At 34.8% G+C, this 24,454-nt stretch overlaps 1 protein-coding gene and 1 long non-coding RNA gene across 11 annotated transcripts in view; both read right to left on the reverse strand.

Annotated features, from left to right (window-relative positions):
* LOC123384499 lies at nt 1–24,053 on the reverse strand. The gene is made up of 2 exons (XR_006595666.1): nt 23,198–24,053; nt 1–178 (listed from the first exon to the last, which is right to left on the reverse strand). It is a non-coding gene; the product is annotated as an uncharacterized LOC123384499 (long non-coding RNA).
* EXOC6B (exocyst complex component 6B) overlaps nt 1–24,454 on the reverse strand; it is a 613,079-nt gene that overhangs the window by 394,671 nt on the left and 193,954 nt on the right. The window lies entirely within an intron of this gene.

Genomic DNA, 24,454 nt, shown 5'->3' on the forward strand with positions numbered 1-24,454 from the left:
ACTGTTAGAATGTTTTTTCATTTATATGTTCCAGCAAAGTAGTTTCTGAATAATCATGAACTATGCCAGGGGGAACAAAAAATCTTAGATTTATTAGTCCCTGGTCACTTGATGCTGATGGAAGTTTCTGTCACACTGATCTTCTGGAGTCCCCAAATGATTTAGTGGCTCTAACCACCTAAGGAAGAAGAATACAAACCCAAAGTAAGTGTTATTGAAATAAATCTCACAGATGCATGGAGATGTCCTCCTGAGAGTTAGTGTTATTCACAGTCTTAAACCAAATAGAAAAAAAATGTGTGAACAAAATCTGGTTTCAGGTCCTTCAAAAATATTTTTAAAATTTTTCCTTTGCCCTTCAAATGAGGAAAACCATATAACTTTTTGAGTCTAAAAAACAATGACAAAAAGGAATCCTGTAATAACAATAAAAATGTTTTTGTGTGCTCTTTATGCACCAAGTACCATCCTAAGCACATAATCTGAATTTTTTAATTTACATCACAAACAACTATAAAGTAGTTACTTTTGTTATTCCCACTCTAGGCAAGAGGAACCTAAAGTTTAGAGGGGTGGCTTTAAGTGACCACAGGTCACAAACCTCAGAAAGCGGTAGAACCAAGATGTGAAGGCCAAAATAACAACAGTGGCGATACCCTCCATCACTGCAAGTGTATTCTCATGTGCATGATAATTACACTCTCTTACTGATCATATCATACCACCGATTATATTTGAATTATTTACTTCCAAGTCTGGTCTATGTGATACCAAAAAGTGAGAGACAGCATTAAAACATTCCTGGCCAGGGGTGCCTGGGTGGCTCAATGGGTTAAGCGTCCAACTCTTGATCTTGGCTCGGGTAATGATCTCACAGTTCATGAGTTCAAGCCCTGCATCAGGCTCTGAGCTGATGGGATGGAACCTGCCTGGGATTCTGTCTCTCCTCTCTGCCCCTCACCTGCTGGTGCTCTGGCGCGCTCGCGGTCTCTCTCTCTCTCTCTCTCTCTCTCTCAAAATAAATAGATAAACTTTAAAAAAACTAAACTAAAATAAAATAAAACATTCTTGGCCAAAAAAAAAACAAAAAAGGGCTTTCTCATCAATAAAGTTTTCAAATTTTATACAAATTAATTCTTCAGAGTTATTTCTCATTCATTTACTCAATTTCCTGACTACTCACAACTAAACAACCCCCCAAAAAACAGTGAAAGCCCGATGTACTTGAATTCAATGGTGTGTGCACAAAAATGCAAGCACCTCTCATTCACTTAAGCAGCTCATAAAATCTGAAGGCAAAACAGTACCTATAAAGGTCACGATTAACAATCTCTAACTTAGGGACAGAAACACTAAAACCCCGCATGAGAAGGCATGTCCATCAGTTTATACTGTGAAGAGACATCACTGAGGGTTTCGCAAGGCCCAGCCCAGCTTTTCCCATTCTTGTCTTGATTATATAACCGTCCTCTTAGCCCAAAGGAAAAGCCTTTTGTAAGTTTTTACTACAGTTCTCACTATATCATGTTAACTTGTCTCAAAGATAAAAAGAACTAAGCTGCTTTCTTTGCATTTTAAGGTCCCAAAATGCCTGCAATTAAGAAGAAACCTTTATTCTTTTTGTTGTTGTTGTTCAATGGCAAGGATCACTTCCATGGCATTTCATGTAAGATCAGACTAGCACACATACATTAAAGCCTGATTCATAAACTAATGCATCCCAGGCAAACAATTCTTAGGAAGTTTTATTTATATTTATATTTATTAAAATCCCTTTAAGCCTAGTTCCTTCATTTAGTCCTCAGAAAAAATGAAACGACAGTAAAATAAAGTATTATTGTAACAAAAAATTCACTATAATTGAATTAATTTTATAGTTTTGTAACTATCTTTTCCCTCAACCCAATATCACTAAAGATAATAATCCTCATATTTATGATATATCATAGAATATGTGAATGATAACTCAGAAACTATTCACCACGTACAAGGACTTTAGATGAAAACTGAAAACACAAAGCTATCTGTATTTACCATACATGTAATGCCCTCTGCAGGCCATCAGTGGAATGAATCAGAAAGAGAACTAAAGAAAGAGTTCTCCAAAAGATTCAGTTATTATGCACTAATAAAATTTTATTTTCTAGATAGGTCAATAGAAATTGCTTTCATTTTCAACCAAATAAAGTTCGGAAAAAATATTCTACATGTTTCCAACTCTTTAAGCAAAATCTTTCTCAGGTCCAATGAGATCATTTATCAAGCTTATTTAAATTCAATTTCCTATAAAGATAAAAGGATCTATTTATCTACTACTATATACATATGCCATAAATAAATAAACACACACACTACTGGACAGGCCTATGAAGTAAACATTAAAAAACTATTCCATATTAGCAAAACTTTCTATCCATCCCTTTCCATAAGAAACCATATATTAATGAGGATTCTATAATATAAGTTTTAGAAGATAAGTACTTCCCAGAAATATAAAATACAGTCCACTCACAATCTTTCTAACCTAATGTTACCAAGATTTAATCTAACACATATTCTAAGTATCAAACTTAACAAAAACACCTTCATGGCTAATGCATACAACACAACAAACAAGAAATTTATTTCAGTGAAATCATTTTTTCATGGGCATTTAAAAAATATTGCCATTCTTAAAACAGCATTAAGGAAAGACAGTGAACAGAGACTGTAATATTTTTTTAAAAAGCTATTTCCCAGATATGGTTAGATTTGAACTAAACCTAACTCTAAATCTCAAGCTCTTTCCCCAAATAATTAGGACAATCTTGCCTCTCATAACTTATTGAAGATATAACTGTATGTACCCAATTTTTAAAAAACAGCTAAGTTTCACAAACTCTCTCCTTCTCAAGAAGTAACATTTTTACAAATACTGTATAATGCTCAACCCAAATCTTTGGGTCAATGTTTGGAAAAATATGTTACACTCTAGCATCCAGACGGTTAGACACTTCCTGATCTATAAATAGGAAAAATCAGTCCCCCTTTTTAATGAGGTTTACATGGTAACTGGACAATTAATAACATGATAAATCTTCTTCTAAGTTCAGAAAACTTTTTATATAAATAACTTTTCTAAGATGTTGGAAACACATTAAGTCAATTAAATGCCCACATGTTAGTATTACTTATATGCATAATCTAAAAACAAAGAAAGTCAAACTCAAGAAACAGAGTCGAAAAGTAGCTGCCAGAGGATGGCGGGCAGGGGATGAGGGAAATAGGGAGAGGTTGTTAAAAAGGTACAAACCTTCATTTATAAGATAAAGTTTGAGGATCTAATGTATAACAGGGTGATTATATACAGTGTATTGTATAACTGAAATTTGCTTTTAAGCAAAAAACATAATTTAAATGTTCCCAACAACAAAAAAAGGGTAAATCTGTGAGGTGACAGATGTGTTCATTAACTCGATGGGGGAAATCATTTCGCAAAGTATACGTATATCAAATCATCACACTGTACACTCAAATGGTTTATATTTTTATTTATCAATTATACCTCAGTAAGGCTGAAAAAGTGCCCATTGTAAAGAAAAGAGGGATACATATGTTAAAAAAACAAAAAGCCAGCACATGATCCCAATTTAAAGTGGAAAAAAAAAAAAGACATTAAGGAAATGAGTCACAATGAATGGAATGTTTGAAGGAATGGTCATTCCATATAAATTCAGCAAATATGAAAGGTCATCTTCAAAAATAAGTTTAAATGAACAATGCTGTTTAGACCAGAATGCACAGTGCTAAATAAATGAAAACAGAAAACAATATACAAGATTCTAACAATTCTACCCTGAACTCTTAGCTTTACGGATCTCAGAATGGAGTATTAATATTCAGCACATAAAGATTAAAAGCTTTAAGGAACTTTAAAACCCCTTGAGAACTTAATAAGGTACTCAGTACCATCACAAAGAAGATATTAAAAGGATGTAGGTGTAAAAAGGAGAGATTAAGGGACAAACAATAAAGTTTAGCAAGACTTCCAGATACTAAAGATAATTAAATTCCAGAAAGTCTTTCTTGTGAGGGGTGAAAAATCCCTGATCTTAGAAATCAGTGAGTAGTTTATTAAACTAACTAAAAGACCTATGTATGTCTTAATGTTAATGGTCATCAGTAGCCTAATTATTCTTCCTATATCCAACCCCATCCCTCCGCCCCAAAATAGTCATATATGCACACAAGCATTACTGAAACAAAGATTCTTTATCATTTCTTTTATTGCCTACCCATACACACACAGTAGCCATGAGATTTCAACCTACTTTCCCTCCACGCTAATATTTCAGCAATGAATGTAAAAGCTGAAAGAAATTTTTAAAAACTAAACTTTAAATTTTAAAAACCCTAAATTCAAAGAAAAAGGATATTTGGTTCTAATTATGCTGTAGAAAATCACAGTAGACCATTGCTCTCACCACACCAATAACAACAATGAAAATACATATCAAAAAGTAAATATATTTCTTATTATACATGAGGTATGAATGGAACAAAAATCTAAATGAACAAAGTACCAGAAGGAAACAAGCCCTTCTCGATGTTAACAGAAAATGACATCCATTATCTTCACTGGAGACAGCTGTCAAGTCTGGGTCACAGGTGAGAAAGGAATAATCCTACCATAGATTTAAAAAAAAAAAAATGTTGGAACAAGGAGAAACCAGTCAAATATTTAATACCAACGCTTGGGCTGGTATGGGAGACTGAAACCTAGAGATGCCCAAACACAAACCTAGTTATTCCTACTTTCCGATCACCCCCTCATAGTCCACCTCTGTTCACAGGTCCATAACCAAGTAAGCAACATATGGGAAGACAGAAAGGGTATTGGAAAACAAAGGGAAATCTACAGCCTTAAGTGCTTAGTTCTCAAAACTCTGCTGGAAGAGCAAAGGAATCAAAAATTGAGACATGGAAAGAAGCAGAACAATGAAACTCAGAATCAGGAGAACTTAACAGCAATAGAAGTAGACCCATAGATGACCTAGTTGTCCAAATTAGCAGACAAAAATTTTAAAATACTTACTATAAATATGTAAAGAATTTATAAAACTGGAAGAAATGAGAGAGAACATGTAGACAATTTCAGCAGAGAAATAAAAATTCAAAAAATAATCAAACAGAAATTCTAGTACTGAAAAATACAGTATCTGAAATGAGGATTTATTGGATGTTCTTAGAAGCAGACTGAATAAAGCAGAGGAAAGCATTAATGAAATCAAACTATGAAAGTACAGAAAAAGGATCAGAGATTAATGAGTCCATTTCTCACAGTACGACAGATGTATAACTGGATTCTTAGAAGGAAAAGAGACACAATATAGGGGGGAAAAATTTAAGAGATATGAATAAGAATTCCCCCAAACTAATGAAAGATTTCAAACCAGAGACCAAGAAGCTCAGTAAACTCCAAGAAGGCTAAAAACTGATATACAAGTACCCCACAAACCCTCACCTGTAAACTGTACAACTCAACAGTAAAGAAAAATATTGAGAACAGCTAGAAAAATGATATGCATGACATTCAGACAAAGAACAATTAGAATACAATGGATCTCTCTTATCAGAAACAATGGAAGCAGAAAACAATGGAATGACATGTTTAAGTGGTGAAGAAAAAACTAAAGTAACCTAGAATTATAATAGTAAAACAAAGAATATTACATATTTATTAAGTAATAAATAGGGAGATTGCAGGGATGCATAAAAATCCAAGGAACGTTAAATGAGAATATAGAACAAAACAGCATGCATAAACTCTTACAGTTATGTAAAAACAAAGAATATAATATGGATCAGGAAGGATCATAAAATCTGAAAAAGGAAATGTTCTGTCATTTCTTTTATATTTTACTATATATTACTTAATATGAAATGATGAAGTAAATATGAGTCTGGAGATATATATATATTATATCCTGAAATCCTAACATTGCAAAACACCTAAAAATCCTAGATAAAACAAAAAATATTCTTTCAATCTTGCATTAAAATGAATATTAAGCTTAAGCTTGCATGGAAGTGAGAAAAATTCTAAAAGGGCCAAGAATGACAGCAGCAAGGAGGAAAGATATCTTAATAACCTAAAACATGAGTCGGAAAAACTTGGTCCACAAGCCAAATCCAGCTTATAGTCATAAGCAAGAACATTTTTTAAAATTTTAGTGGTTGAAAAGAAAAAAGAAAAACCTTAACAAATGGAATTATGTGAAATTCAAATTGTAGTGTCAATAAAGTTTTTTGAACAGCCATGCTCGTCATTTAAGAACTATCTACAACTGCTTTCATATCACAACAGCAGAGCTGAGTAGTTGCAAAGAACACTGTATGACCTGCAAAATCTAAAACATTTTCTATCTGGCCCTTTACAGAAAAAGTTTGCCAATACTTGGCCTACAGCTTCATTTTTAATGAATACACAAGGGGGACAAGAAATAAAGCCTCTGGCTCATGCAGGGCAAGGAATCAAAGTAGAGACGCAGTAAAAAAGCAGTAACAACAAAGGGCTAGACACATAATAAAAACTGAACTAGAGAAATACATATCCCACAAAATCACATGGCATAGACACAAGCCTGCTTCCACAATGACTCTTCATAAAGAGGGGAGCAGGGCAGGGGACAGGGGTAAGAAGACGAGTTACCCTGAGCATTTGTGGCCACTGAACAGCCTGCATATGGGTCTGGGACTCAAAAAATACCAAGGTGAAAATTTAGTTAAAACTGGACTCATGTGATCAGTGTCCCCCACCCTACAAGCACCTGACTGAAGCCACTACAACTTTTCTCAGAAAGACTACAGAACCCATAAATAAAGTTCCAAAGAAACTGAGTCAGCACTAACAACATCAAATCACAACAGAAATTCTAATAATGGAGAGCTAGGTTACTCAAACCAACATTTCTGCTTAAAACAAACAAAAATGTTAGATAAAATATTAAAAACATCAAGTCAAGTCAAAAGCACTGAAATGCTAATAAGCTACTGTGAAACCATGGAGACAAATTCCTGGAGAAAACCTACACCCAAAGAAGTAAGAACACTTACAGCACCAAAGCTAAAGGTGAACTGAGGGCATTTGCCAGTTACAATTCCAGAAACTTCAAACTTGGGTTCATTTTGGAAACCTGAAAGAGGGAGGAGGGCAGAAGTCTCAGGCTCACAAGGCTTTGGAACCCAGGCCTGGATGGACCACATGAGTTTGGTTTAAGACAGTCCCTTATTAGCAGTGCTCTAAGGTACCTGACAGAAATAAACAAAATATCTTGGGAGAAAGGAACTTTCATCCCAGCCTCAAGGGACACTAGCCAAGTCAGAGTCAAAGAAAGGCAGGCACAAAAGAAAATCAAGATCCATGAGTGTGGACAAAAAGAAAAACACCCATAAAGACTTCAGGTCTTATAATGAACAAGCACAGATATTACAACTCTTCTTACACTGTTTGAAAAAATAAAATTATTGAAAATACCTCCCAGAAATAAGAAACAAGTGACAGAGAGAGCCAGAGATGGACAGAGAGGGAGAGAGAAAGAGAGAGAGAGAGAGAGAGAGAGAGAGAAAGAGGAGAGATTCCAGACTTAGGGAAACAATGGAAACTAGAAAAGAAAAAAACTGAAATTCAAAATTGTATGAATACCATTGATAGATGGAACACAACAGAAATAAGAACGTTAAGTGGAAAATAGATCAGAAATTATACAGAATGAAGCCAGAGAGAAATGGGTGAAAAATATAGAGCAGAAAATAACAAGCAGTTTAGTATGAAATGAATCTAATATACGTTTAAAGTTCCATAAAGAGAATGCAGAGAGATTGAGGCAAAGGCAATATTTAAAGAACGAATAACTGAGAATTTTCTGGAATTGATTAAAGACATCAATCCATAGATTTAAGATATACAACAAACCAATAGTATAAATTTGTAAAAAAAAAATCTACTTACAAATATAATCGCAATGAAGCTGCTGAAAACCAAAGACTTGAAGAAAATTTTAAAATCACATGGTGGGAGAAGGGATAAATTAAATTCAAAATGGCACCCAGACTGACTGAAATAAAAAAAATTTTCAAACTAAATAAGGGGAAAAACTGAAAATGTTAAAGACAGACTTCTATCAATGGAAATTATAAAGGACATACTTCAGGCAGAAGGGAAGTAATCTCAAATGGAAGGTCTGAGATCAAGGGAAAAGAAAGAATAAAGAGCTAAAATGTGGCAAATATAAACTAGCATTGATTGTATGTAATAATAATGTCTGGTACAACTAAAAAGAGAATGAAGTATTGGGGTGTCTGGGTAGCTCAGTCAGTTGAGAGGCTGACTGTGGCTCAGGTCATGATCTCATGGTTGGTGGGTTCAAGCCCCAAGTCGGGTCTGTGCTGGCAGCTCAGAGCCTGTAGCCTGCTTTGGATTCTGTGTCACCCTCTCTCTGCCCCTCCCCCGCTAGTGCTCTGTCTCTCTCAACTGAATAAACATTAAAAAAAAAATTTCTTAATGAAGTATAAAATAATGATATCACAGATCAGGTGGGAGATGAATGGACTTTAGATAATGTAAGGTCCCTATCCAGGTAGAGAGAAAGGTTTTTGATTAACTTCAGACTTGTCTAAGTTAAGGGTGTTTCTAGGCTAACTACACAAAGAACAGAAAGTGTATTTAACTCTCAAAAGAGGAAAGGGGGTTTGAGAGATAGGGGGTGGAATAATTTTTAAAAACTCAAGTTGAGAAGATAGATGAAATTTCAAATACCATCAGCAGCAGATGAAATGTAGATTGAATGCCCATTAGTAAATGCTGATAAAGGATATGCTATTTAAAGAGACAAATCTAAAAACTTATTTTCAAAAAAAGTAAAAATAAATATTGCACCATGAAAATACTACTGACAACAAGAAAAGCCAGTATAATTTTTTTAAATATTACACGAAATATCAAGCAAAAGATTACTAGAGATAAAAACAATCTTATAATTAGAATCAAACACCTAATATAACACAGCTTCAATTTAAGTAAAACAGTGATAATATGTACAATATAATATGCACATGCATAACCATTATATATATAATCTTACATACCAAACCATACTATACTACTTTCAAGGTCACCAAACTTGCCATCTTCCAGTATCCACCTTTAGTTGAATGGTGAAGTACATCCTACTACTTTTCTAGAGCAATGAAAATAAAAGAGCCACCAAGAAATGGATGATTTATAGTAACATAGTGTTCAGTGTAAAATGCAAACCCAAGATCTGTTACCTTTTTTATCAAGACCAAATAACAAGGAAAACTAAATAACATATTATCTGTGGTTACACACAGAACTACAAAAAACAGAAGTAAATGATGTATACAAAATGTAGCATTACTGGTTATCTCCGATGAAGGAGGAAATAGGAATATAATGAAGCAGAGCAACTCAAAGGGTTTCAAAGTTGTTGATGACATCTACCTTAGCCTGGAAAGCAGTACAAAGATGTTTATCCTATTTTCATGCTTTATAATTTACATACATTATATATTTGACTGCATTAAGTATTTAATAACAAATGAAAATATAAATACTACACTATGTCCAATAATCCATTTATAAATATGATGCCAATGTTGTTAATAAATATATGTGCTTGTATATCCTTAAAAAATAATATGTATTAAAGTGTTAACAACTTCTTCCTAGATGATACATCACTAATGATATATATTTCTTCATTGTACCTCTTAGCATTTTCTCAGTTCTCTAGAATGAACATATATTATTTTTATAATCAGAAAAAAAAGTTAGTTTCCATAAAATTAAAAATAGAAAAAACAGCTCAAGGCAAATGTTTGGAAAAATCTCTGCCTTAGTGTTCACTGGAATTGCAACAGATTTTAATAAAAAAATATGGTCACAATTTAAACAACAACAACAACACTTTTATGTTTCACATAAGGAAAGTCCCCAATAATGTAGCCCTTGGGAAACTTTAAAAAACAGTGGAATACTGAAATGGCCACAGTGTTCTCAGGCCAAGAGCACCATCAAAAGCAAAGATGTGGGTAACAAACTATTCCAAATACCGACAACTGAAATTGGACTTAGAAAACTATGTTCTCAACTTTTACTTCTGTTTCTGATAAACAAAAAAACATATGATCCCAAAAAACATATTGTGTGAATTGATAATTAGCTGCCTACAGACTGATCATGTCCATGCAGGACCCACAAAGGTCAACAAACAGGTAGGCAACTTAAGTCAGCTAAAGTATTCTCAAAAGATAAAAGGTGAGGCAGAGGTTGCTATCCTGTCTTCTTTCTCTCTATCCCTTGGATTTTTATACTCTCACAATTGTGAAAGGGGAGAAAATCACAGAAGCAATCATTTTGGTGTCATGAGAAGAAGAGTGGGGCTGAGATAAAGCTAAAAGAAAAGCAGGTAAGTGTAAAGAATAAGGTTAAAATACAAATAGAATACAAAGTCAACTGTAGAAGACTCAGCCTAAAGGTTTATAACTAGAATCTACCATCAAAGATCTAAAAAGTCAGTTAACTTCTTACCAAGTATTTAGCAAGTATTCACAGAATTGTGGATCCTGCTAGTCATTCTCCTAATTTCAATTTATTCTAGGAGGTAACCATCTCAGATGATGGTTGGAAAAATACATTCACGAAGTTTAAATGACTTCACTAAAGTCATAGACCAGTCGGGAGCAAAACTAGAACCAAATACAGCCACAACATTCTTCTTCATGTGCTAGAGCTAGAACAAGCTGCTTGAATCTACCCATAATCTCTATTATAAACTGATTCATATGTATTTCAGTATAAATAAAAATGGAAATGACCGTCAACAAAAACAGAACTACTATGGTAAAAAATTCACTCTTAGATAATGTCACTTGCAAAGAATACAAAGTAAGCACAGAATGGAAAGTTAAGCACATTTTCTTCCTTCTTACTGAGAAATTTGGGGAGTGCAAAGCTAATCCTCTCATTTTTTCATCCTACCCAATGGAAATCATAAAGATGTGACAGAGATTAAACAGTCAGTGCAAAGCACTTATAACACTAGTAGATTACAGCTGTGTAACAAATGTGTAAGGATTTTTTTTCAGGGTTTTACACGCCAAGTATTCAAAAATACAGGGGGTGCAACAACGAAGTACACATTTTTTACCAGATTTAAAGAGTGAGAAAGCACAATCTGGCAGGACTATTAGGATGGCAAGGGTGCTATTAAGACTACAAGAATAAGAAGTCCTGACATCATCAAAGCCAGAGGGAGAAAAGTCTCTCTCTCTCTCTCTCTCTCTCTCTCTCTCACACACACACACACACACACACACACACACACACCTCAAATCCAAAAACCAATACAAGGTCAGAGGCAAGAATTAGCCTACTTACTAAACAGAAAGAATCACCAAAAAACCTAGGCTAAGTGATTCCCAAGAGACCGTAAATAAACCCAGTAACATGAACCAGTCACCATAAGAAAAAGCAGCTCCTATGTGGATCCTGAGAAACTTAACAGAAGACCATGGGGGAGGGGAAGGGGAAAAAAAAAAAGGGTTAGAGAGGGAGGGAGACAAAACATGAGACTCTTAAAAACTGAGAACAAACTGAGGGTTGATGGGGGGTGGGAGGGAGTGGAGGGTGGGTGAGGGGTATTGAGGAGGGCACCTATTGGGATGAGCACTGGGTGTTGTATGGAAACCAACTGGACAATAAATTTCATATTAAAAAAAAAAAGAAAAAAAGCAGTTTTAGGGGTACTTGGGTGGCTCAGTCAGTTGGGCGTTCAACTTCAGTTCAGGTCATGATCTCACAGTTCATGAGTTCAGGCTCCATGTCAGGCTCTGTGCTGACAGGTCAGAGCCTGGAGCCTGCTTTGGATTCTGTGTCTCCTCTCTCTCTGCCCCACCCCTGCTTATGCTCTGTCTCTCTCTGTTTCTCAAAAATGAATAAAGATTATAAAAAAATTTTTTTAATAAAAATAAGAAAAAGCAGAGTTTGGGAAAATATATCAAGAATGGATCAGGACAAAAGGTAAACATTTATAAAAGTACTGATGATAGCCCAGTGATTTCCAATGTATTCACAATGGCCCATAGAGACTATCAGCATTAACTGCCAGGATTTTCAGGTGAGAAAACCAAAATTCAAAGTTATGTGTATGTGTATGTATATATATATATGTGTGTGTGTATATATATATATATATATATATATATATATGTATATATGTATATGTATACATATATATACACACACATACATATACATATATATGTATGTGTGTGTGTGTGTGTGTGTGTGTATATATATATGTATATATATATATATATATATACATATATATATATATTACTGGTCCAGTATCACTCAGCAAAGCAGAAGCAAGATGTGAACCATCACATCCAACATACCATGCTTCCAGTGAAATACTTTACAAAAAGCATTTTACTTACCTTCTAATTACTGATTCCAGATATTTAGATGAATAAATAAAATATTTCAAAGATAGGCTGTTTAGCAATGAACTTTCCCACGTCCTTCTGTTCATTATGCAATGAAAAACACTGCACAGCTTCATACTAACAAATGAATTCATTCAACATGTATTTAGACAGCAACAAGTATATTACACACACATTGGTTAATATTAGAAATAAAAAGATGAATATATAACAATTAGCTCAATCCTACAAACATCCACTGTGTGTCAGGCACTTTATTAATGCTCTATATAAATATCAATGTCACATGGTTTCTACCCTCAAAGATCCCAACTGGGTGGGCAAGACCAACAAAAACAAATCACTGCACTGCAGACTAAGTGCAGTGATGGAGATATGGACAGGGCACCACACTAGCCCACTAAGGGAGGAGAGGGACCTCAGAAACCAAGGAACATCAGGTGATGAGTTGCCTGATGGGTTGTTGTTGTTTTGTTTTGTTTTGTTTTGTTTTTCCTTTTTGGTTTTTTATATGCAGAGTAGGTATAAGACTAACCCCCAGGTACAGCCAACAAAAGCAGACAAGGTCAAAGAAAAGCACCTTCTCTCCAGCCAAAAGACTGGAAAGGGGCAACCTAGCAGTACAGCAAACTTTTAGATAGTAACCATCCCACTCCAGCCAAACATCATATGGAAAAAATATAAACCCCACCCCTACCCCATCAGAAAAGGCTGGGTGGGAAGCCCAGATTTCCACCCTCATCAGGCAACTAATAAGACCCCTCAATAGAGTGTCAGTGGAGATCATGTGGGGATCCTGGCTTCCAACCCCCATAAAGTAGCAGTGAGACCACGGTAGTGTCAGAGAAGGCCCAGTAGGATGTCAGATTCAAGAAGCTGAGTCAACTCCAAACAACATAAACCCAAAGAAATCTACACCAAAACACATCATAATTAAACTTCTGAAAACTAAAGACAATGAAAACAGTGTTCAAAGCACCCAGAGGAAAATGGTATCTTACTTATAGGGCAGAATAAATTCAAGTGATAGTAGCTATTTCATCAGAGACAATGGAAAACCAAAGGAAATGATACAATATCTTTCAAGTGCAAGAAGAAAAGAATTGTCAACCCCAAATTTTATACCCAACAAAATTATCCTTCAGGACTAAAGGAGAAATAAAACATATCTTAGATATCTTCATTAGAATGTCTCAAGACATCCAAGATGAAGGAAAACTAAAAGAATTTGTCACCCACAGACCTACCCTAAAGAATGGCTAAAAGATGTTCTCCAAATAGAAAGGAAATGACAAATGAATGAATCTTAGAACATCAGCAAGGAATAAGTAATAATAAAAAGAGGAAAAAAAGTATGAGCCAATACAATAGGCTTTCTTACTCCTCCTGAGGTTTCTAAATTATACGATTAAAGCAAAAGTATAATATTGTGTGGCATAGATTTCAATATACATAGGAAAAATTAAGACAATTATATTATCAACAGAAGAGGGTAAAGAGACAACACAGGTAAGATTTCTACACTTTAATTGGTAAACTGTGATACCAATAGATCTTTGCAGTGATGGAATAATTCTATATATTGACTGTGACAATACTTAATAGAAATCTACTACACAAATGCTAAAATAACACATACAAATACACTGTATCAATGTCAGTTTCCTTGTTTTGATATTTTACCATAATTGTGTAAGATATGGCCTCTGGGGAAAACTGGGATGAAGGGTGCACAGGACTCTTTAAACTATCTTTGCAATTTTCTGTTAATTCTATAATTATTTCAAAATAAAGCTTAAAAAACTTTTTTTAATATTTATTTTTGAGAGAGACAGTACATGAGCAGGGGAGGGGTGGAGAGAGGGAGACACAAAATCTGAAGCAGGCTCCAGGCTTCAGAACTGACAGCACAGAAACCAATGTGGGGCTCAAACCCGCCAACTGTGAGATCATGACCTGAGCCAAAGTCGGATGCTTCACCAACTGAGCCACCCAGGCACCCCTCAAAATAAAGCTTGTAAAGAAAGCTAACTGAAGATACCAAAAACCTATACAAAGAAGGTGGCAGTTGATCTGGGATTTAAATGTAGTGCTGGGATGTAAGTACAAGGAAAAAATATAGGTAAACTAAGGTCCTGATATGCTCACAGGACAACCTTGGTAGGAAGAGAATATCTGAGTAAAGGAGCAGAGGGCGAGATTAGAGTGATAGGCTCATTTTACCTTTATAAAAATGAGATGATAGGCTGGAATAGGCTGGGGAAAGCCTTGATGGCAGGTCTCTGTAACTTGTAACTATTCTGCAGTCAATGGAAATCTCAGAAATAAGTCCTAACTTGAATAAGTAAAGTTTCATTAACAGTATAAAGACTTAGATTTAGTAAAGCAAAATAACCCTAAATTTAAGAAATGTAACTAATGTGGCTAGAAAACAAAACATCACATATTTTAGGCACACTCCAAAAGCACTAAAGATTGACAGAAGCATAGACTCCACACTGAGAAAACATAAGAAACACTCATAATCGGATAAAGCAGTGCCTGTTTAACTATTAAAGCAGTTAATAGTTAACTGCTCCTCCTTATGTCTCCTCCTTATGTGTCTCCTCCTTATGTCTCCATAAGTGTCCAAATAACAAGAATCACAGAGAAGAAATATCAGCAAACAATATAGGTTTTTAAAGAGTAATAAATACTAGATATTTGGAGAACTTAGTACATAGTAAAAGAAGTACAGGAAATCAGTTAAACATGGGTCTGAATTCTAGATGTACCACTTACTAGGTATGTGACTTAGATTAAGTAATTTAACTTTCACTGCATCAGTTTTTACCTTTACAAAAATGAGTTGATACCAACCTCACAAGGTTACTGTAAAAGTTAAATGAGATTGTGTATAGAGCAGTTAAAGGAACGAAATAGTGGCTTGTAATATTTTTCATCTGCATATATTATATCTTAGTTGTTTAAAAAACTAATAAATATTAAATCACATATCACATAAATATTAACCACATAAATTTTTTAAGAGATAAAAGAAATAAAGCAAGTGTGAAAGCCCTTTGTTAACCAAAGAAAATTAGAGTGATTTTAAAATTTTCTAAAAAGCCAAAAGTCCAAGGAGGTCTAAGTTAGAGATCATTAAAGACTACATTATCTGTCAATATTTAATAAATGTTTATTAATATAAAAAAGCAAGCATTATTCAGGGTAAACAAGGTTCTTTGAGTTGAGTTTAATGTGCTAAATTACCTTTCATTTGCCTCTAGCTCATAAATGAAAAACAAAAATTTTAGAAAAAGCTCTAACCTTATTATCTCATATTATAGGAATGTAACTAGTGATAATAATTTGCTATTTAAATGTTTATTTGTTTTGAGAAAGAGAGAGAGAGCACAAGTGGGGGAGAGAGAGAAGGAAAGAGAGAATCCTGAGCAGACTGTGTCAGCACAGAGCCCTCTGCAGGGCTTTAATCCCACGAACTGAAACCCTGGGATCTTGAACTGAGCTGAAATCAAGAGTCAGACACTTACCTTAGCTGAGCCACTCAGGTGCCCGATAATTTGCTATTTAAGTATGACCTGCTTAAATATTTGGATACAGTCCAGAAAGGAGGCACAACACTACATTTTCATATATATCTTCTTTATTAGTGTTCAAATCAGAAAAAGGTAAATAAAATTTCAACAGGAGGTAACTGCCATTTTTTCAAAGTTTGTAATTCACTGGCTCTCTCAAAACCCATGATTTATTTCTGGGTTATGAATAAATTCAATAGAATATAATAAAGTAAAATCAAGGACCCATGAGTGGTTCAGTTGGTTAAGGGTCAGACTTTGGCTCAGGTCATGATCTCACAGTTTGTGAGTTCGAGTCCTACATCATTCTCGTTGCTGTCAGCATGGAGTCTGCTTAGGATTTTCTGTCCCCCTCTCTCTGCCCCTCCCCAACTCAATGCTCACGCTCTCTCTCTCTCTCGAAAATAAACTTTAAAAACTTTAATAAAAATAAAGTAAAAGCAGATAGTCTCAAGGTTTAAAAAGTGATTTTATTTAGTCCATCTTAATTAGAGCCATCAGAGATATTTTAAATCAAAATCATAGCTTTAGAGTGAGATTAAGATTCTGTTTTTTACAACAAGGCAATATATACAAGATCTTTGAAAGAGCAGCCATTTGGCCCTAATATTTGGATTGGTGATAATTTAAATATCCAGTAATAGAGAAATGGCTCAATAAACTGTGGCACATAGATAATGATGACATAGTCACTTAAAAATGGTTTCAAAAAAATATTTAGTCAAGTGAAGAAATACTTCTAACATATTTTAAAGATAAAAACCTACATACAAAACAGTATATACATTGTACGACCCATATTTATTTAAAAATTATTGTTTAAAAAAAAACAATATTGGGGGCACCTGGGTGGCTCGGTCAGTTAAGCATCCGACTCCTGATTTTGTTTGGGTCATGATCTCACAATTCATGAGTTCAAAGCCCCACAATCAGGCTCTGCACTGACAGCAAGGAGGCTGCTTGGATTCTCTCTCCCTCTCTCTGTCTCTCCTCTGCACACACACTCTCTCTCTCGCTCTCTCAAGATAAATAAATACTGAAAATATATACATTGCCAAAGCTATCTGTGGGTTGCAAAATTCCATGTGATGAAATTACATGTTATTTTCTATATTTTCTAAAATGAGCATGTATTCTCCTTACAATAAAAAAATGTAAGCAATCCATATTAGTACTTAAAAGCATACCTGATTATGCAAAAAATGAATCCATAGGAAGCTCTTTCCAAATAGGGAAGGGGGGAGAAGGCAGGAAGACAGAGCCAACCTAAGAATTAAGATTTTACTAGGTTTGAAAAAACAACAATCATTCAACAAATATTATTCTGTGTGCCAGGGCACTTACCTAGGCACAAAAGATACAGGATGAATAAAACAACAACAATCTGCATAACTGGTAGGTGGAAAAATGGAAGTCATTATTTTAAAAGCACAACCAGTCACACACTTTTCCCATTTGCATCTGCATATATTTGTGAGGTTATCTTTTTCAGCTATGAAAATCATAAAAACCAAGTATCAGAAGGAAAACCTATTATATGGTCTTTGCTATATTACAAAATGTTAAACCAAGATTTTCCAAAGTAAAGAATGTTCACCTTTCTCTACCATTGCTTTCCCTTAAAAATACTAATAAAAAGTGACTTAATGAGAATTATAAGAAATTCTTTCCAGTTAGTAAATGAAAATTATTTTAAAAATTCATTTCATTATATGATAATTTTTTAACTTCTACTTTGTGTGCATGTTTTATAATGTCATAGTATATTAGTATAGTAACACTCATTTCTAAATAAATTTTTATTATATTATAATATTTATATTATAGTATAGTAAATATATAATTATATATTAACATATTACTATATTATATATAAGTTAATACCTAAATCAATAAATTTATATATTTTTTACTATCAGGGATGTACTATCAAAAGATTTGGAAACCACTGACTTAAGTCCTGTTCCAGAACTCACTGAACAGAATTCCTTCCAGGTAGGGTAGGGTAGAAAGAATGGTAACAAAGCATCACAGGACACCAACTCCAGTTCAAATGCTGTTATCATAAAATTCTAGGCTTGCCATCCAACTCTTCAAAACTTCTGAATATAAGTTGTTCAGGTACATCATTAAACCAGCCTCCTCTCTTTAAGTGTCTGTGTTTACATGTCTGTAATTTAGAAATGTACTTCTCATTGTGTGACTGTATATTTGCCTATCTCCAGATGGTAAAACCAAATTAGATTATAAATCTCTTAAAGTAGCTCTACTCTGATTGGCTCAGAGACAAACAAGCACTTCTACAAAGAGAACAGTCCTTGAACTCCTAGCAATTAAGGAAATTAAATATCTAATGCTTTCAGTGAAAAAAAGAAAAAAAGGTATTCTTATGGGAACTCCAAAATATTCCATGAATTCAAGTTCACACAATATTGGTAAATCTTTGGCAAATAAGACTATTTATTTTGGTTCATTAAAAACAGCTATTTATTCTCTAATACCATTATTAAGTATAACATACGCAGAGATTTTTTAATTCTACTATGTTCTTCCTAAACTTTTACCTTACTGATCAAATAAACTAGTGCTATATCTACTTAATGTTTAAAATTGTGAAAAATGTAAATCTGTATTTATCCAAATTGAAAACTTATTCTGACACATTTTATTTCAACAGTAATTATGTCAGCTTCAAGACAACTTCCAGGGGTGCTTGGGTGGCTCGGTCAGTTAAGCGTCCGATTTCCACTCAGGTCATGATCTCTCAATTCCGGGAGTTTGAGCCCTACATCGGGCTTTCTGCTGCCAGAATGAAGCCCATTTTGAATCCCCTGGCGCTCTCTCTCTCCTCCCTCTCTCTCTCTCTCTCTCTCTCTCTCTCTCTATCTCTCTCTCTGCCATTTCCCGTCTCATGCATGCTCTGTCTCTCAAAAATAAATAAACATTAAAAAAAAAATGTTTAAAGACAGTTTCCAACATCTTTAGGTAACTTAAAATCTTGCACCAATACTAAATTTAGTTAGTTAGTGGGCAGTCATTAGATACCTGGACCATTTCTAAGTAAGATGGTATACGGAAACAACTAATTACTAAACATAACTTAAATTTGTACACTTTTTGCTTATTTTAATATGCTACAGAGAAGCCACATACACTTAAATCTGTTAATGAATGAATTCAGTTTTGCCACTTTGAAATATGTATGGATAAAAAATGTTAGGCAAAGTTTTGAAAAAAAATTGTGTTTGTCGTGGTCAAAGCTAACTAAGGTTTGACGGGCTTATTTATAAGATTTTCATAAAGAACTTTAGTAACAGATATTATATTGATACAAAAGTATAATTTATATTCTCTGTTAAAAATTGCAAATTTTTTCGGGTCACCTAGGTGGCTTAGTCGGTTCAGCGTCCGACTTCAGCTCAGGTCATGATCTCATGGTTGTTCGTGGGTTCAAGCCCCGCATCAGGCTTTGTGCTGACAGCTCAGAGCCTGGAGCCTGCTTCAGATTCTGTGTCTCCCTCTCTCTCTGCCCCTCCCCTGCTCACACTCTATGTCTCAAAAATAAATAAGCATTAAATTTTTTTTTTAATGGCAAATTTTGGGGGGATATTGGCCTGCTTTTAATAAGAGGTTGTAAAATATTATTCTTTACCCTCTTGTATCCTCTTATCTGCCCAGATAGTAAGGATTCTGTGTCTTAATCAAAAAACCTTCTATGATTTATGTTGACTTTATTATCTCCTTGATTATTAAAAAAAAATCTCTCACTAGGAAAGAGGTTTCTTTAGAATCATGTTTATTGTTGCTTTGGTTAAATAGATAACCAATTATTGGGTGCCTGGGTGGCTCAGTCGGTTAAGCATCCGACTTCAGCTCGGGTCATGACCTCATGGTTCAGGAGTTCAAGCCTCGCATTGGGCTCTGTGCTGATAGGGTGGGAGCCTGCTTCAGACTCTCTGTCTCCCTCTCTCTGCCCCTCCTACCTTCTCTCTACATATCAAAAATAAACAAAATAAACATTAAAAAAAATAGATAACCAAGTATTATTTCCCTATAACCATGAACCCATCTCAACCACATATTCAAATCTCTTAACAATCTTCAATATTTTGCCTTCCTAAAATTGAATCCTAAATGATATCTTTTGCACATCAAACTGTCCTTGAGATTTCTGAGAGACCCTGGACAATCACAAAGGACTTGTTCTTTCACCGTGTAAAAAGAGAAGTGCTAGAAATATTTAAGTTTAGTTGATAGGTTACTATTACTGAGTTAGCAAATCGGAAGAGATGCTTAGCCTTCCCTAGATTAAATTTGTAAAATGTGGTGTTTCAGAAATCGTTTGCTGCATGAGAAGATCCTAGAAAACTGTAATATCCTCACTGTCAATGATATGGACACCAGAGTCTTGGTGCTGCTTTGCCTGATATTAGATAATAGTAGAGTGTCATCATAATTTGTTAGTGTTTAAAGTGTTAACCACAACTTTACTTAAGTTAAATCTTCCAGAACAGTGGTTTTCAACTAGGGATCCACATCACTTATCCACTAAGTTTTATTCATATACAGATGTTTAGAACCTACTCCAGACATACAGAATCTCTTTACTTGATATACTTGATATATTTTGTGATATGTCAGGATTATTGTGTTATAGCTGAAGATATTTTTATCAGTAAAGATGGTGTCCATTTTTATGAATTAGAAGTAATATATACTCTTCTTTGGAAATAAGGTTAATCTATGTTTTTAGACTAAATATTTATTTAAAAAATTTTAATTGAATTTTATATTTTCCATGCCACAGAAACAACCAAATTTCACTTATATTATTATCATAATAAACTCTCCTTAGATCTTCCACTTTTAAAATTGTTTTTAATGTTTATTTTGGAGAGGGAGAGAGACAGAGCATAAGCAGGAGAGGGACAAAGAGAGAGGGAGACACAGAATCTGAAGCAGGCTCCAGGCTCCAGCTGACAGCACAGAGAGCCTGATGTGGGGCTCGAACCCATGAACCATGAGATCATGACCTGAGCCAAAGTTGGACGCTTAACCGACTGAGCCAACCAGGAGCCCCAGATCTTCCACTTTTAAAGTAAATCAAACACAGCAAATTTAAATCTTTTGTCATTTACATATATTTTTCTGATGTTTCCCTGAAAGTATGTGCAATCAGCTACAGGCTAGAATGCTTCATCTACAAAAAGAAATCTTGGAACCCAACTTTGGATAAGGACTTTGGCAGGTCCTTTTGGGCACAGGATTCTGATACATCACTTTGAGGCAAAACTAGTAAAGTGAGGATTTCTAGAATACCAGTTGAAAGCAGATGAGTTCATGAGACAAGTAACCCAAGATGAAGCAGAACAAGAATTAACTAACTACACAGGACTAAATGAACTGTGAATGATTGTAATTTTTGATTGAAATATTGCTCATATTTTATTGTTCTATTCTGAATATATAAGGAACTACTTTCCAGTTTCACTTCTATAGTCAAAAACCAAATATAATGCTAATAGAGAAGTTTAATCTCTATGCTGTTTTTAGTCCTCAGTAGAAATGAAGAAGGAAGATTTAAAGAGTAACTTTCTATATTTTCTCCACTAGTTCAAGATTAGAGGATCTTATTTTACTGCATTTTATTCTAAAAGGCATTTATATAGTACCTGCCATTTGCCAGGCACCATTCTATGTACTTTACACATACTACCTCATTTAATTTTCCTATCAACTCTATGAAAGAAAAAATGGACACAAAGAGGTTAGGTAGCTCCCCAAAGTCACACATATTATAAGTGAAACTGACTGTCTGGCTGCAGAGTCCACATGGAATGAACCAGTCTATACTCTTCCTCTACTAATCAATGGTAACAGCCTGGTAGTCTGTCTTTCCATACCTTTTTCCATGCTCAAGAACATACATTTTTTATTTTATATAAGAAGAGACATAGGGGCACCTGGGTGGCTCAGTTGGTTTGGCGTTTGATTTTGGCTCAGGTTGTGATCTCGTGGTTCACGAGTTTGAGCCCCGCTGACAGCTCAGAGCCTGGAGCCTGCTTCCGATTCTGTGTCTCCCTCTCCCTCTGCCCCTTGCCCGCTCACACTCTGTCTCTGTCTCTCTCTCTCTCTCTCTCTCTCTCTCTCTCTCAAAAGTAAATCAACGTTAAAAAAAATTTTTTTAAAGAGACATAAAAAAGACTTTTGATACTGCATAATATTTGTTCAATTATAAAATTCCAAGTGCGACTGAAACAGTCTTTTCATATTTGTCTGTAATTATATAGTCAAACACACATCTAGAGCCCTCAAGACAGCTCTGCTAGGACCCCTGCTTTCAGTTCTCTCTCACACAATTTACTGCCAGTCTCTGAAGAACTGGCCCTCTTGCCTGTCCATAATGATGGTAAGGATACATCAGTTTCTAGTTTTCCTTATTGTCCTCATTCCAGCAACTCATGAGAAATTCTCCCATGTAACACATCTGGAAAGAGAACTTTTTTTCCAAAATTTGCTAGCATACGCCAAGAAAGGCTCCAGGCCATACCAATTACCTCCAAATTCCTGCACTATTCTTCAAGATCCCAAATGTCATGCATTCTCTGGGGATTGTTGGTCTTTTACAGAATTGTATAAATATCTGAGGATATTTCTGTTCTCCTTCCACTGCTACAAGGCCACCACAGTAGGTCCGTTACAAATCTAACTTCAGGAACTTCACCTCCAATTCACATTTGGTCATCATTTACACTAAACAATGGTTTTCAACTGAATTTACTGTGGCTTTTACAAAACTATAACTTTTCCGTGGTTTCAAAGAGACTAAACTTATATGTTCTGGCTATCCTTCAAAATTTCTACTCATCGGTCCCTCCCTTCTGAATTCACCCTCCATCAGAATTTAACAGTAGCTTTTCCTTTCCTTTTTCAGGACTACTGCATAAATCGAAGGAATTTAAAGTTACACTTTCCCATCTCCCAGAATACCTCATTGAATCCAGAAAAAATAATTAAAAAATTCCCCCAAAACACACATTTTTTTACTTGAATAAGAAATGATGAAATAAAAAACTATCCTATATTTATTCTTGTAGACAACTCACATTCAACAATAAAAATGAATGGTTCCTTCAGCATTCATCCAGCTGGAGCTATCAAGAAGAGAATACACACTAAATGGTTATCAAAAGAAGAATACCAAGGATTCCTAATAGTATTTAGAGTTCCTCTTAAGGCAATAAATAGCTAGCAAAAAAGCTCCCAAGTCTAAATTAATAAATATTTTATGATTTAGTCTCATCCAAAAATGTTAAATGTGCAATTTTTAGAGGTAACTGACTGCCGACTAGTCAATCCCTAAATGGGTTATGACAAGATGATTTCGAGATCCTTTCAAACTGCGAGACTCTGAATTCTCTCATTTAGCTGGCCTTGACCATCCTACCAACAATGATCTCTCCCTGTTCTGATAACCTTTACTATACAATGCCTATAATATTTGCTGTTTATATAACCACTGTAGTTTCTATGTATAATAGTTTTGTCTTCCCATGTAGATTATAACAATATTAAAGACAACATCATGACTTTTTAGATGAATTTTTGGCATCTAACTGGCACAATACTTTATATATACTACTAAATATTGTTGAGTATGAGAGAGGAAAGCAGTTTCCCTCCCCAGTATCCCATAATCTACATAAGGGAGAGAAAATCCCTTTTGGTTTTTATATTATTTCTAAATATGCTTATTAGTAATCTAAGGTGTACTAATCTTATGCTGTGGGCTAAAGTTTGATCCCTACTGGGCATGATCTTAATTAAGATTACTCTGATCGGGGCACCTGGATGGCTCAGTCGGTTGAGTGTCTGACTCTTGAATTCGGCTTGGGTCATGATCCCAGGGTCATGGGATCTTGCCCAGCATTGGGCTCCATGCTGAGCGTGGAGACTGCCTGGGATTTACTCTCTCTCTTTCTCTCTCTCTCTCTGCTCCTCTCCCTCCCCTCTTCTCCCCCTCACGCTATGTGCATGTGTGCGCTCTCTCTCTAAAATTAAAAAAAAAAAAAAAGATTAATCTGATCTATGTCATATTGGATAGATATTAGTATTCAGAAGCAATTTTAATTTCTATTTCCTAAGACTGACTGAGAATTCCTTTGCAGAGGGCAGACTAGTTGAAGATTTAAGGAGAGCAGGTTCAAATGAATATCTGAGTAAGTTAAGTCAGGAAAGACTGCCCTCTGAGCTATCATGAAGACAGGGAATGAAAGCAGAATTCATGCACAGGCTTTTAGTAAGCAAAATGGAAAATCAGTGTCTTACTGTTTTTCTTTAGCTGTCTGAATGCTGTTCTACAT

Source organism: Felis catus, chromosome A3 (genome assembly GCF_018350175.1).
Source record: "Felis catus isolate Fca126 chromosome A3, F.catus_Fca126_mat1.0, whole genome shotgun sequence".
Lineage (NCBI taxonomy): Eukaryota > Metazoa > Chordata > Mammalia > Carnivora > Felidae > Felis > Felis catus.